Source organism: Dasypus novemcinctus, chromosome 31, assembly GCF_030445035.2.
Source record: "Dasypus novemcinctus isolate mDasNov1 chromosome 31, mDasNov1.1.hap2, whole genome shotgun sequence".
NCBI lineage: Eukaryota > Metazoa > Chordata > Mammalia > Cingulata > Dasypodidae > Dasypus > Dasypus novemcinctus.
In genome coordinates this window covers 25,499,368-25,515,784 of record NC_080703.1, presented here as the reverse complement: position 1 = coordinate 25,515,784, position 16,417 = coordinate 25,499,368, and positions in this window count along the sequence as shown.

The window sequence follows — 16,417 nt, the reverse complement described above, 5'->3', positions numbered from 1 at the left end:
CGACAAAGAAACAAGACGCAGCAAATAGACACCAAGAACAGACAACAAGAGGAGGGGGGGAAATTAAATAAATAAATAAATCTTTAAAAAAAAAAAAATCTAGTCTTAATTTAAAACAAGATATGTTTAAATTTTAAAAAAAAAGAAAAAGAAAAAATAAAAGAAAAAAGCAAACAAACAAGCAAACAAAACAAAACAAAACAAAACTGATCCTCAATATGCTCAAGAAGATAAAGGAAAATATGGAAAAAGAACCAAAGGATATGAGGAAAACAAGGAATAAACAATGTGAAGATCTCTCCAGAGAAATACTGGGTTGAAGAACACAATAAAGGAAATGAAAAATTCCCTAAATGATTTCACAGCTGATCAGAGGTAGAAGAAGCAAAAAACTATCTCAATAATAAAAACTGAAATGACTCAGGCTGAGGAGCAGAAAGAAAAAAGAACAGAACCTAAGAGACTAGGGTACAATTAAGTGTGCAAATACATGTATTATTGGAGTTCCAGAAAGAGAAGAAGGGGCAGAAGGAAATAGTCAAAGAAATAAGGGCTGAAAACTTCTCAAATTTAACAAAAGATTCTTGCACATTCAAGAATCCCAATGATCCCACACAGGAAACCGAAAGCTGCTTCTTTGACAAGATCAATAAAATCAACACAGCTTTAGCTAGACTGAAAAGAGAGAGCGAGAGAGAATACAAATAACTAAAATCAGAAATGAAAAAGGAGGACATTACCACTGACCCCACAGAAATAAAAAGGACTGAAAAGGATAGTATGAACTGAGCAGGAGGATGTGGTGGAAGATGAGATCAATCAGAGAGGCAGCCCTGGGCCAGATGGCATACTTTGTAAAGATATAAGCTGTATTCCGATCAAGGGTTTTTGTTTTGTGAATATGATGAGAAGCAAACATCTGTAGAAGAGAAAGAAAAAGAAAGAAAGAAAATGGAATAACCATTGTCCCAAGGACAAAACATACCTGCCAAGGAATCATGGAATTCATTAAGAATAACAGCTACAGGGAAGTGGACTTGGTCCAGTGGTTAGAGCATCCGCCTACCACATGGGAGGTCCATGGTTCAAACCCCGGGCCTCCTTGACCCGTGTGGAGCTGGCCCACACGCAGTGCTGATGCGCGCAAGGGGTGTCCTGCCATGCAGGGGTGTCCTCCACATTGGGGAGCCCCACACGCAAGGAGTGCACCCTGTAAGGAGAGGCGCCCAGTGCAAAAGAAAGTGCAGCCTGCCCAGGAATGGCGCCGCACACATGGAGAGCTGACACAAGATGACGCAACAAAAAGAAACGCAGATTCCTGGTGCTGCTGACAAGAATATAAGCAGACACAGAAGAACACACAGTGAATGGACACAGAGAACACACAACTGGGGTGGGGAGCAAGGGTAGAGAAATAAAATAAAAATAAATCTTTTTTTAAGAAAAGAAGAATAGCTACAGTTGAATGAGGGCAGATGGGGGATTAGGGAGGTAAAGGGATTGCTTCTCTCCCAGAAAAAATAGCTGGAGGACAGGCGTAGACCGCCTGGAGGGCTGCTGTGGGGCTCGGGACACCAGGGGAAGGTGAGACACCACCCCAGAGAGAGAGGGGCTAACGGAATGTTACCAGATTTCTTTAGGTTCTTGGCTATGCTGGAGAAATGAATTTCAAGAGCATGCTGGGTGAGTTAGGCCTGTAATTCATTCAGGTAGGGAGGGAAGAGAAACGGGAGAAAACAACAGAGCAGGGGTCCCAGGTAGAGAGGAAGGGGGTGAAAAGGGATAAAGAGGGCTGATTTAGTGACTACACTTCCCCATTATAGGTTATAAATGCCCAGGTTTTATTTGTATGGCCACATGGCAGAGGAAAAATGGCAAGAGAGGTGTGCAAGGGCAGGAACGGGTCCGGAGGGAGAGAGCGGGGCTGCACAGGGCTTGCGGTCTGCTTTATAAACTATTCATTATTCCGCCCCTTTGCTGACGGCAGGGGAGGGGCTCCAGCTCTTTGCTGTTTTGACTGATCACCCCACCCATCAATCCCCTAGTGAGGACCAATAACAAAATCCTTGGGAAATATCCGGGGCATTTCCTGGCTCCCAGAAGAAGTCTTTGTTCTGGATGGCAGAATCTTGGGGGTAGGGGTCTCCCAGCAGCCCTCTTGGGGGTTTCTTGAGAGTCCACGTGGACTCTCTGCCAGGCTCCAGATTCGTCTATTAATTCCCTATCTTACTAGCCTGCTTCGGGAAGGAGACTCAGCTGCTGGAAAATCCCATGAGCAGCGCTGCAAAGCAGCAGCAGGCACCCGTGCCCCCACCTGCAGAGCAAACAGTAGTCCGTGGACTGCAGCCGCTGTGGACTGCAGGGGTGGCCAGGGTCCTCTTCTCCCAGGAAGGTGGAGAGGGAGAGACACAGGCTACTGCAAAGTCAGCTTTTGGCCAGCAAACTTGGCCTGCTGCATTGGAGGGGTAGCACATCCCAAGCCTGGTGGGGCCACAACGTTGTTTGCCCTAAGAGCCAGCAGGGAGCTAAAGGTAATTTGCCTTCTCAAACATCCATCCTACTGCCCCAGGTTTGTTGCTGAAGAGGCAGAGGGAGGAAAGGGTGACGGGCCAAGGGTGGAGAACAGCCTTTGAGAAGTTGTGAGGTTTGGCCAGTCCTGGAGAAACTAAAAAAAAAGAATAGCGACCAATTATTGAATGCTTGTCAGAAGTAATACAGTGTCTTGGTTAAGAATATAGACTCTGAGCCAAGCTGCCTGAATTGGATTCTTGTCTCTCACACTTATTAGCTGTGTGCCCTTGGGCTAGTTACTTAACCCCTCTGTGCCTGTTTACTTATCCATAAAGTGTTGTGAAGAGTAAATGAGTTAATACATATATTTAAAAAAAATACCTACCGATCCTCTCAAAATAAATCCCCTCAAATAAGTTAAAACACTGCATACCCTTTGATCTTTTGTTACATTTCTTACTGCTTATTCTTTGATTCTCATCTACAACAGTCTTCCTAAGTGATGTAGCTTATTGCGACATTTTATGTTAGAAAATATTTTGTCATTGTGTCTATTAGAGAGTCTTTATTTTTATTTTTTTAAAGATTTTATTTTAATTTTTTTCTCTCCTTTCCCCCTGTTGTCTGCTCTCTGTGTTCATTTGCTGTGTCTTCTTCTGTGTCTGCTTGCATTATCTGGCGGCACTGGGAAACTGTGTCTCTTTTATGTTGCATCATCTTGCTGCATCAGCTCTCTGTGTGTGTGATGCCACTCCTGGGCGGGCTGTGCTTCTTCACGCAGGGTGGCTCTCCTTGCAGGGCGCACTCCTTGTGTGTGGGGCTCCCCTATGTGGGGACACCCCCGCATAGCATGGAACTCCTTGCGCACAGCAGTACTGCACATGGGCCAGCTCACCACCCGGGCCAGGAGGCCCTGGGGATCGAACCCTGGACCCTCCATATGGTAGATGGATGCTCTATCAGTTGAGCCACATCTGCTTCCCTAAAGAGTCTTTATAAGCTTTATTATTTTTAAAATTTTTGCCCTCCCCATCACTGTTTGCACTTCATGTCTGCTCTCTTTGTCTGTTCGTTGTGTGCTTATCTTCTTTTTAGGAGGCACCATGAACTGAATCTGGGACCTCCCACATGGTAGGTGGGCACCCAACTGCTTGAGCCATGTCGCTTCCCAAATTTTAAAAGATATGAGTATTTCTGAGTTGGAAAAAAGAGAAACAGCAACTCTTTGTGAGTGGCAGAAGCACCTTTGAAGTTCCTGGCCTTTCATTTTGATCCCGGATTTATCGCACACCTTCACAATCTTACCATTGTCAGAAGAAGGCTTCTTTTCTCTTGGAATACTACCTTCTTTGGGGATGAAGAGATCAGAGTCTTTAACACTGGACTTAGCATCTGGATATGACCGACCTCACAGTAATGGGAGATTGGTTCTGTCCAGGGGAAAAACAGGTTCAACATCTACCGTGGCTTTTTCCAGTTTTGCAAAAATAATAGATCAATAAAGCACCCATGTGCAATAATTCTGCAGCCTTGCATATAATTTGTGTTTTTGTCACCCAACCTATTATGTACAGAAGAGAAATGATTCTAATAGTTAATAAGATTCCTATAAAAATTTTAGGGCTTTTTAAAATAAGCCATGCTTTTTATAACAACAGTTGCAGGCTGCTAAGAGTATTAGCTCTTTGTTTCTCATGCACATATAATAGTATGTTCCCTTTTGTCAATAATAAACGGTGTTTAAGAAATTAGAAGTAATTCTGAAATATAATAAATAACCCATGTTTGCTCAAAAGTAATTTCCTTAGTATTAGCAAGAAAGAAAACTTCTAAGCTAGAGGGACCATTTGACTTACTTTGTATTCACAAAAGAATTTTACTGTTTGATTATTAAAAATTATACATATACATAATTAAAAGATTGGAAAATTCTTATAAGCAAAGAAACTAATTAAAATCTCTGGTAGAACAACAACTTAGAGATGATCTCTGTTAACTTTTGTTTGTAGAGATAGATCAAAAATGATATACTGGGAAGCAGATTTGACTCAACTGATAGAGCATCCACCGACCATATGGAAGGTCCAGGATTCAAACCCAGGGCCTCCTGACCCATGGGGTGAGCTGGCCCATGCACAGTGCTGCCACGCACAAGGAGTGCTGTGTCACGCAGGGGTATCCCTCACATAGGGGAGCCCCACGTGCAAGGAGTGCACCCTGCAAGGAGAGCTGCCCCATGCAAAAAAAGTTCAGCCTGCCCAGGAGTGGCACCGCACACATGGAGAGCTGACGCAGCAACATGACACAACAAAAAGAGACACAGATTCCTGGTGCCACTGACAAGAATGCAAGCAGACACAGAAGAACACAAAGAGAATGGACACAGAGAGCAGACAATGGGATGGGAGGAGGGGAGGAAGAGAAATAAAAATAAACAAATCTTTTAAAAAAATATGCCAATATGTCACTGCATTTATTTAGTGCAGATCTTGCCTTATCTATATTAGCTCATTTAATTCCAAGAACAATTCTATAAGGTGGGTACTATTATAATCCCTTTTTTACAGAGGAGAAAGCTGAGGCACTGAGCTATTAGATACCTTGCCCACAGTGACACCATTAGCATGTGGCAAAGCTGGGATTTGAGGCCAGGTAGTCTGACTTTGGAGTCTGTGTTCTTAATCTCTTTTTTGTTGTTGTTATTGTTGTTTTAAAGGCTTATTTTATTTATTGATTTATTTTATTTATCTCTACCCATCCTCTCATTGTTTGCAGTTGCTATGTCCGTTCATCTTCTTTGTTTCTTTAGGAGGCATCAGGAACCAAACCTGGGAACTCCAGTGTGGGAGGGAGGCTTCTAATAGCTCAAGCTGCCTCCATTCCCTGTTTTATGGTGTCTCTCATTATGTTTTCCCTCTTGTGTCTCTTGTTGTGTCATCTTGTCACATCAGCTTGCCGTGCCTGCTGGTCGCATCATCTCATTGTCTTGCTCATCCTTTTTAGGAGGCACCAGGAACCTCTGATCCCTTCTTTGTTGTGTCTCTCATCATGTTTTTTTTCTTGTGTCTTTTGTTACATCATCTTGTGTCAGCTTGCCGTATCTGCCCATTGCACCAGCTCACTGTCTTCTCTAGGAGGCACTGGGAACCAAACCAGGATCTCCCATGTGGTAGGTGGGAGCCCAATCGCTTGAGCCACATCCACTTCCCATTAATCTTTTACACATACCAATATATTTTTTTCCCAAATTCTACTCAATTTATTCATTTTTTAAAAGATATTACATTAAAAAAATATGAGGTCCCCATTCACCCCCACCGCCTCCACCCCACCACTCCCCCCACAGCAACACTCTCCCCCATCATCATGACACATCCATTGCATCTGGTGAGTACATCTCTGGGCATCGCTGCACCCCATGTGCCGTGTTCCACACCATAACCCACACTCTCCCACGTTCCATCCAGTGGGCCATGGGAGGACATACAACATCCGGCAATTGTCCCTGGAGCACCACTCAGGACAACTCCAAGTCCCGAGAGTGCCTCCACATCTCATCTCTTCCTCCCATTCCCTGCACCCAGCAGCCACCATGGCCACTTTTTCCACACCAATGCCACATTTTCTCGATTATTAACCACAATAGTTCATGAATAGGATATCATTAAGTCCACTCTGATCCTTACTGTATTCCTCCTTCCTGCGGACCTTGGCTTGGTTGTGTCCATTCCACATCTATGTCAAGAGGGGGTTTAGATTCCACATGGATATTGGATGCAGTCCTCCTGCTTTCAGTTGTAGGCATCTTAGGCTCCATGGTGTGGTGGTTGACCTTCTTCAACTCCATGTTAGCTGAGTGGGGTAAGTCCAATAAATCAGAGTGAAGGAGCTGAAGTCTGTTGAGGCTCAGGGCCTGGCTATCATATTGTCAGTCCAGAGATTCAAATCCCCTAGATATATCTTAAGCCCCAGCACCAACTACAATTCCAGTAAAGTAGCATGAAAGGCTTGTGAAAAGAGATCCCATCTGAGTCCAGCTCCATATGCAGAAACACCAGCTCCAAAGAAGGGCCAACTGGGATGGCAGTGAACCCCAGCTGCCATGACCATAGAACCTGTGGGTCTCTTTAGCCCTCAAAAGGACCAATATCTGGGGTTGTATCTACTTTATCTGTCTCTGAGACTCTGCTCAGGTGTGCATAAGGGCAATCCTTCTGACAACCTCCAGACTCTTTTTTAGAGACTCATAGCCATATGAACTCATTTGTCTTTTCCATTTCCCCCTTACTTTAGGTCAAACAGCATTTTTAACTCCTGTTAGTATATGTAGACAGGGATATTCTGCTGGTCCACGTTGAACCTTTAATTTAAGGTCATTTTCTAGTTACGTCATCAGCTGGTACTTGGTAGTGATCCCTTGGTGCCAGGGAGGCTCATCCCCAGGTGTCATGTCCCACGCTGGGGGGAATGCATTGCATTTAGATGCTGAGTCTGGCTTCGAGACTGGCCACATTTGAGTAACACGGAGGCTGTCAGGAGGGAACTCTTAGGCACAGTGCTGCTCTAGGCCTTGTTCTTATTTCAGGTATATAGGCTCACAAGCATAGTCATTAGTATCAGGGGCTCACTGTTGGACCCTCATTCCTTCCTAGTTCTTACTGTTGCACCTGGGGGACTGCTGCTGCTCCCCTAGGGACCACGACAGAGCCCCCTCTCCCCCTGGCCAGGAACCCAGTACCCCCCCACCTGTTGTTTTTAATTGTTTCCACTGTGAGTATATCCAAACATTTCCATGCTCCCTGGACACATGCCCTGTATAACTCCCTGTCAACCATTTATCACCTGTCAATAACATCCCATACCAGTATTCCTCTGCTGCCATTGTTGAACCACTCTGTGATCCAAAACTTCCTGAAAAGTGAAGCCCAATATAATGTCAGGTTCCCTTACTAGTAAAATGGAATATAGCGATGAGTTTAAAGGTTAGATATAGAATACATATTGATTTGGAAAAATTCTACATCCTATCTTTTTCTTTTCTTTTTTCCTAATTATTGAGCTTCTCTTCACAAGAGCCTTAGATCACAGTAATTCATATATACAATATACAGTACTCCCACATATCCATTATAAAACCTTTTCCCTTCCACAGCGATAATCTTTTAACTTATTCATATCATATTTACTGAAATTGATGTACAGATATTGAGACAATAGCTTTCAAACAAGGTGACATTTGTGTTTACATTGTGGTTTATACTTTAGGCTATACAGTTTTCTAAATTTTTTAGTTATCCTATGTTTTACATTATGGTTTACATTATTATTCTGTCGTCCCCTATATATTTTTGGTGTAATATTACATGTTTTATATCCATCCTTGTGTACTCTTGTGAAACACTTCTTTTGCCCTCACATTTACTTTGGTTCCATCTATTCAATATCTATTTCCCCCTCCCCTTGGGGCCCACAGTGACAGTCAATCTTCATTTCTTGAGGAGCCATATTCAGAGATACTTGTAACAGTGTTGAGGGCTTGACTTGCTCAACTGCCCTAATGCCCTGGGAGCCACCCTTTTTCTTGAGAGATACAGTTCCCTCTATTTGATGGCATTAGTCCTCCCCAGGATGTGGGTCTACCTTCACTCTCATTATATGGGTCTCTACCCAATGGTATAACCCACTCTGGCAAAATGAGCATTCAGATATTCCCTAGGAGTCTGTCCTGCATCAGATTATCCCCTTTGAGTATCTTAAACAGGTAACTTTCCTAATTATATTTTGATACGGTTTTCTCAGCATTTTACTTTCAACCAACACCTGACAATTCCCTATGTTCATATGTTGCCTCTCCCTCCCCCCAATTTTTTGGGCAATATTACCCATCCACCCATCCCTAGCCCCCCTCAAACCTGCAAAGCCCCACCCAAAGGTAACCCTATGCCCCCATTTTATCTCTTCTTTGTGCACATACTTACCGCCAGTTTATCATAGATTTCACCCATGTAGATGTCAGCTTACTTACTTCCTCTACCCCCCGATTTCCTGTAAGCCTATCTTTCAGTCTCTACCTCTTGAGGCAGGTTGCTTATTTCATATCATTGAGGTCATGTAGTATTTGTCCTTCAATGCCTGGGTTGCTTCACTCAACATAAGGTTCTCAAGATTCATCCATGTTATCACGTGTGTTTGTAGTGTATTTGTTCTTAAAGCCGAGTAGTATTCCATTGTATGTATATACCACATTTTATTGATCCACTCATCTGTTGATGGGCATTTGGGTTGATTCCAACTTTTGGCGATAGTGAACAATGCTGCTATGAACATTGGTGTGCATATATCGGTTTGTGTCCTTGTTTTCAGTTCTGCTGGGTATTCAGACCCAACAGTGGTATTGCTGGGTCATATGGCAAATCTATGGTTAGTTTTTTGAGAAACTGCCAAACTGTCCTCCAGAATGGTTGTATCCTTCTGCATTCCCACCAGCAGTGGATGAGTGTTCCCATTTCTTCACAACCTCTCTAGCATTTGTATTCTTCTGGTTTTTTTTTCATTGCTGCCAGTCTTATGGGAGTAAGATGGTATCTCATTGTAGTTTTGATTTGCATTTCCCTGACAGCTAGAGATTTGGAGCATTTTTTCATGTGCTTTTTAGCCATTTGTATTTCTTCTTTGGAGAAGTGTCTGTTTAAATCTTTTTCCCATTTTTTAAATGGGTTGTTTATCTTTTTCTTTTCAAGATATAGGAGTTCTTTATATATGCAAGGTATAAGTCTCTTATCGGATATATGGTTGCCAAATATTTTCTCCCATTGTGTAGGTTCCCTTTTTACTTTCTTGACAAACTCCTTTGAGGTGCAGAAGGCTTTAATTTTGAGGAAGTCCCATTTATCTATTTGTTCTTTTGCTGCTCGTGCTTTTGGTGTGATGTTCATGAAGCCATTTCCTATTACAAGGTCTTGTAGATGTTTCTCTACACTGCTTTCCAAGGTCTTTATGGTCTTGGCTCTTATATTTAGTTCTTTGATCCATCTTGAGTTGATCTTTGTATAAGGTGTGAGATGGTAATCTTCTTTCATTCTTCTACATATGGCTATCCAGTTCTCCAGGCACCATTTGTTGAATAGGCCATTCTCTCCCAGTTGAGAGGGTTTGGTGGCTTTATTGAATATTAAATGGCTATATATATGAGGTTCTATATCAGAACTTTCAATTCGATTCCATTGGTCTGTGTGTCTCTCCTTATGCCAATACCATGCTGTTTTCACTACTGTAGCTTTGTAGTATGTTTTGAAGTCAGGTAGTATGATTCCTTCAATTTCGTTTTTCTTTTTCAATATGTCTTTGGCTATTCGGGGCCTCTTTCCTTTCCAAATTAATTTCATAGTTAGTTTTTCTAGTTCCTTAAAGAAGGCTGTGTTGATTTTTATTGGGATTGCATTGAATGTGTAGATCAGTTTTGATAGGATAGACATCTTAATAATATCTAGTCTTCCTATCCATGAACAGGGAATATTCTTCCATTTATTTAGGTCTTCTTTGATTTCCTTGAACAGTCTTGTATAGTTCTTGGTGTATAAGTTTTTTCCATCTTTAGTTAAATTTATTCCTAAATACTTGATTTTTTAATTTACTATTGTGAATGGTATTTGTTTCTTGATTTCCTCCTGATCTTGCTCATGATTGGTGTACAGAAATGCTACTGATTTTTGCGCATTGATCTTATAACCTGCGACTTTACTAAACTCATTAATGAGTTCTAGAAGCTTTGTTGTAGACCTCTCAGGGTTTTCTATGTATAGGATCATGTCATTTGCAAATAATGAAATTTTGACTTCTTCCTTTCCAATTTGAATGCCTTTTATATCTGGCTCTTGCCTCAGTGCTCGAGCAAATACTTCTAAGACAATGTTAAATAGAAGGGGAGACAGTGGGCATCCTTGTCTTGTTCCTGACTCTAGAGGGATTTTAGGATTTCTCCATTGTAAAAAATGTTGGCTGTGGGTTTTTCATATATACTCTTTATCATGTTCAAAAAATTTCCTTGTATTCCGATCTTTTGGAGTGTTTTTATCAAGAAAGGGTGCTGTATTTTGTCAAATGCTTTTTCTGCATCTATAGATATAATCGTGTGATTTTTTTCCTTCAATCTGTTTATATGGTGTATTACATTGATTGATTTTCTTACGTTGAACCATCCTTGCATACCTGGAATGAATCCCACTTGGTCATGGTGTATAATTCATTTAATGTGTTGTTGAAAATGATTAGCAAGTATTTTGTTAAGTATTTTTGCATCTAGGTTCATTAGAGAAATTGGTCTGTAATTTTCCTTTCTTGTGGTGTCTTCATTTGGCTTTGGTACTAGGGTAATGTTGGCATCACAGAAGGAGTTAGGCAATGTTCCTTCTGTTTCGATTTTTTGGAAGAGTTTCAGCAGGATTGGCGTCAGTTCTTCTGGAATGTTTTGTAGAATTCACCTGTGAAGCCGTCTGGCCCTGGGTTCTTCTTAGCTGGGAGGTTTTTAATGACTGATTCTATCTCTTTACTTGTGATTGGTTTGTTGAGATCATCAATTTCTTCTTTCGTCAATATAGGCTGCTTATGTGTTTCTAGGAATTTGTCCATTTCCTCTGAATTGTCATTTTTGTTGGAATATAGTTTTTCAAAGTATCCTCTTATGATAGTCTTTATTTCTGTGGGGTCAGTGGTGATATCTCCTTTCTCATTTCTTATTTTGTGTATTTTCATCTTCTCTCTTTTTTTCTTTGTTAGTCTTGCTAAAGTTTGTCAATTTTATTGATCTTCTCAAAAAACCAGTTCTTGGTCTTGTTTATATTTTCACGTGCTTTCTTATTTTCTATTTCATTTAGTTCTGCTCTTATCTTTGTTATTTCCTTCTTCTTCCTGTTGGATTACTTTGTTGTTTTTTTTTTCTAATTCCTCCAAATGTGCAGTTAGTTGTTCAATTTTTGCTCTTTCTTCTTTTTTGATGTATGAATTTATGGCTATAAATTTCCCTCTCAGTACTGCTTTTGCTGTATCCCATAAATTTTGGTATGTTGTGTTATCATTATCATTTGTTTCAAGGTAGTCATTGATTTCTTTTGAGAATTCCTCTTTGACCCACTGTTTTTCTACGAGTGTGCTGTTTAATTTCCAAATCTTGGTGTGAAATCTGGGCCTCTGGCCCTTGCAAATTTCCAGCTTCACTCCACTGTGGTCAGAGATATTATTTGTATGATTTTTATCTTTCGGAATTCATTAAGCCTTTCTTTGTGGCCTAGCATATGGTCTATCTTGGAGAATGATCCATGTGCACTTGAGAAAAATGTATATCCTGCTGTGTTTGGGTGTAATGATCTGTATATGTCTATTAGATCGAGCTCCTCTAATATACTGTTCAAATATTTTGTTTCTTTAGTGATTCTCTTTTGAGATGTTCTGTCCAGAGTTGATAGTGGTGTATTAAAATCCCCCACTATAATTGTAGATGCATCTATTCTTTCACTTAGTTTTTCCAGCATTTGCCTCACGTATTTAGAGGCGCCCTTGTTAGGAGCATAAATATTTATGATTGTTCGTTCTTCTTGACAGATTGTCCCTTTCACTAATATGTAGTAATTCTTTTTCTCTCACAATTGTTTCGCATTTAAAGTCTATTTTGTCTGATATTAATATAGCTACTCCTGCCTTTTTTTGGTTATTGTTTGCTTGTAAGATTATTTTCCAACCATTCACTTTCAGCCTCCATGAGTCTCTGGGTCTAAGATGTATCTCTTGTATACAGCATATAGATGGGTCATATTTCCTTATCCAATGTCCCAGTCTGAATCTTTTGATAGGTGAGTTTAATCCATTGACATTCAGTGTTATTACTTTCAAGGAATTATTTATGTTAGCCACCAACATATTTTTTAAAACGAAGTTGGAATAGTACTTTGAAAACTGTTTTGCAAACAGCTTTTTTCATTTAATATATTTTAGAGATGCTGTTGAGTTATTGTGCTACAAGATCTATAATCTATCATATGGATATATAATTTTAATTGAGCCCTCTATTATAGACCTTATAGGTTATTTTCTTTTTTGACTTGTATAAATAAAACTACATTTATCATATTTATTGATTTTATAATAGTTTCCTTAAATCAAATGCCTAAGATTAGAATTTTTAGTTCAGAGGATATAAAATATAGAAGATTTTAAATAAACATTTCCAAATCGCTCCCCAGAATGGCTTTGCATTGCATTTTTATAATGTTCTTAAGCACAACTATATTGTGTGTACATTCATATACTCTATGCAATAATATAGTTATACACCATAAAAATTAAAAATAAAATTTAAAAGAAGAGAAATTTGAGGTTGGGGAGGAAAAAAAAGAATGGTGAGGGTTCTTCAAGTTGTCTTCCTAATAAATTCAAGTTTTGTCAGTAGGTGTTTAAAAAAATTTACGCTTCTGGATTAATCCAAGTACCTTATTGCAGAACTTGTATGATTTTTAAATTTATTCATTTGATTATTTTTGTTTTATTTCTCTTTATAAATATGTTTTCCTTTTCAAATCTTTGAGTTTTTATGTAAATTAATCAATTTTTGGTTTTGGAAAATTAACCTTACCATTCAAAAGAAATAATTTTTTTCTATTATCCTCAATAGTCACACAATCTTTCCAGTCTCAAGTATAAATTTTTGGTATTTTTGAAAGCATTTAACGAATAAACTAAGAAAAACTTTGTATATGTGTATGTATGTATCTATTCTTTTGGGAGGTGGAAAACAATCAGACTTATTTCTTTTCCTAAATATTGTTGAAAAGTTCACCAAAAAGAAACTATGTCTAAGGATAAAAGTAATTTTTAAGAGCATTTGGGTAATAAATCATGTGGAATTTTATTTCCAACACTTTATCAGAAATAGCATTGAATCACTAGCTTCTTTTTTTTCTCTTTATTTTTTTTAAATGTTACATTCAAAAAATATGAGGTTCCTATATACCCCTCACCCCCCTCACCCCACTCCTCCCACATCAGCAACCTCTTTCATCATCATGGGACATTCATTGCATTTGGTGAATGCATTTTGGAGCACTGCTGCCCCACATGGATAGTGGTTTACATTGTAGTTTACACTGTCCCCCAGTCCACCCAGTGGGCCATGGCAGGACATACAATGTCCAGCATCTGTCCCTGCAGTACCACCCAGGACAACTCCAAGTCCTGAAAATGCCCCCACATTATATCTCTTCCCTCTCCCTACCCTCAGCAGCTACCGTGGCCCCTTTCTCCACATCAATGCTACATTTTCTTCCTTACTAATCACAATAGTTCCACAGTAGAATATCAGTAAGTCCACTCTAATCCATAGTCTGTTCCTCCATCCTGTGGACCCTGGGATGGTTATGTCCACTCCACCTCTATATCAAGAGGGGGCTTAGATTCCACACAGATGATAAAAACCTATGTGTCCAATTGAATGTGAGTCTTTCAAGTTAGGAGAAAACATGCTTATTCCAGAGATACTACTCAAGACAGGTTTTGGGACCATTTTCTTAAAACTAATTGCTTTTCACTGTTGGTTTAAGATTCTCAAAAATAAATAAATCAGTTTCATTTATAAGAAAAAAAAGGATAGTATGAAAAATTGTTTGCTAACAAATTAGATAAGATATTATAGATGAAATGGGCAAATACATAGTGTATTAGTCAGCCAAAGGGGTGCTGATGCAAAATACCAGAAATTGGTTGGTTTTTTATAAAGGGTATTTATTTGGGGTAGGCGCTTACAGACACCAGGTCAGAAAGCATAAGTTACTTCTCTCACCAAAGTCTATTTCCACATGTTGGAGCAAGATGGCTGCCGGCGTCTGCCAGGGTTCAGGGTTCCTGAGTTCCTCCCTTCCAGGGTCTTGCGTCTCTCTGGGTTCAAGGCTCCTTCCTTCCCAGGGCTTGCTTCTTCCTGGGCTCAGGGTTACTCTCTTCCTGGGGCTGGCTTCTTTTTCCTCTGTGAGCTTACTTGCTGGGACTCCAGCTTAAAGCTTCAGCATCAAACTCCAACACCAAAAACCCTCAATGCTGTCCTTTGCCGTGCCTTTTATCTGAGTCCCCACCCCTTGGGTGAGGACTCAGTGCCCTAATGACATGGCCCAATCAAATCATAACTTAATCATGCCCAAGCATAATTACAAGCATAATCCAATATCTATTTTTGGAATTCATAGCTATTCAAACTGCTACACCTAGAAAGAAACAAACTACCTACACTGACTCAAGAAGAAATAGAAGATCTCAGTAAATCAATAGCTAGTAAAATATTTAATAAGTAATCAAAAACCTCCCAAAAAAGAAAAGCCCAGGATCAGTTGGCTTCACAGGGCAAATTTTACCAAGCATTTCAAGGATTAACACCAATTCTGTTCAAATTCTTTCAAAAAATTGAATAGAAGTGAACGCTCCCTAAACCATTCTATGAAGCCAACATCACCCTCAAAACAAAGTCAGATAAAGATACCTCAGAAAGTGACTTGGTCCAATGGATAGGGCATCCACTTACCACATGGGAGGTCCCCAGTTCAAACCCAGGGCCTCCTTGACCAGTGTGGAGCTGGCCCATGCACAGTGCTGATGTGTACAGGGAGTGCCATGCCTCGCAGGGGTGTCCCCTGCATAGGGGAACCCCATGCGCAAGGAGTGCACCCTGTAAGGAACGCTGCCCAGCGCCAAAGAAAGTGCAGCCTGCCCAAGAATGGCACTGCACACATGGAGAGCTGACACAGCAAGATGACGCAACAAAAAGAAACACAGATTCCTAGTGCCGCTGATAAGGATAGAAGTGGTCACAGAAGAACACACAGCGAATGGACACAGAGAGCAGACAACTGGAGGGGGGGGGGAGAAATTAAATTTTTAAAAAAAGATTCATCCAGAATATTAAAAAAAAAGAAAGAAACCACAAGAAAAGTACAGACCAATATTCCTTACGAATATAGATGGGAAAACCTCAGCAAACAAACAAACAAAACCTAACAAACTAAATCCAACAGCACATCAAAAGAATTATACACCATGATCAAGTGGGATTTATCCCAGGTATGCAAGTTTGATTCAACATAAGAAAATCAATACATGTAATACGCCACATTGAAAAAACAAAGGGGAAAATAAGCAACACATGATCATCTTGATGGATGCAGAAAAGGCATTTGACAAAATCTAACACACTTTCTTGATAAAAACCCTTCGAAAACTAGGAAGGGAAGGAAATTTCCTCAACATGACAAAGCGCATATATGGAAAAACCCACAGCTAACATTATACTTAACAGTGAAAGACTGAAAACTTTCCCTCTAAGATCAGGACCAAGAAAATGATGCTCACTATCACCATTATTATGCAACATTGCACTAGAAGTTCTAGGCAGAACAATTAGGCAAGAAAAAGAAATAAAAGACATCCAGATTGGAAAGTAAAACTTTTCCTATTTGCAGATGACATGTTTCTACATACAGAAAATCCTGAAAAATGCACAACAGAGCTACTGAAACTATCAGATGAGTCCAGCAAAATGATAGGGTACTAGATCAACATGCAAAAATCAAGAGTGTTTCTATTCAGTAGTAATGAACATGTTGAAAAAAAAATCAAGAAAAAAATTTCCATTTACAATAGCAACTAAAAGAAACAAATATCTAAGAATAAATGTAGCCAAGGATGTAAAACACTTCTATGCAGAAAATTACAAAACATTGCTAAAAGAAATCAAACAAGACCTGTATAAATGGAAGGACATTCCATGTTCATAGATTGGAAGTTTAAATATTGTTAAAATGTCATTTTACTCAAAGCAATTTATAGATTCAACACAATCCCAATAAAAATTCCAACAGGTTTCTTGGAATAAATG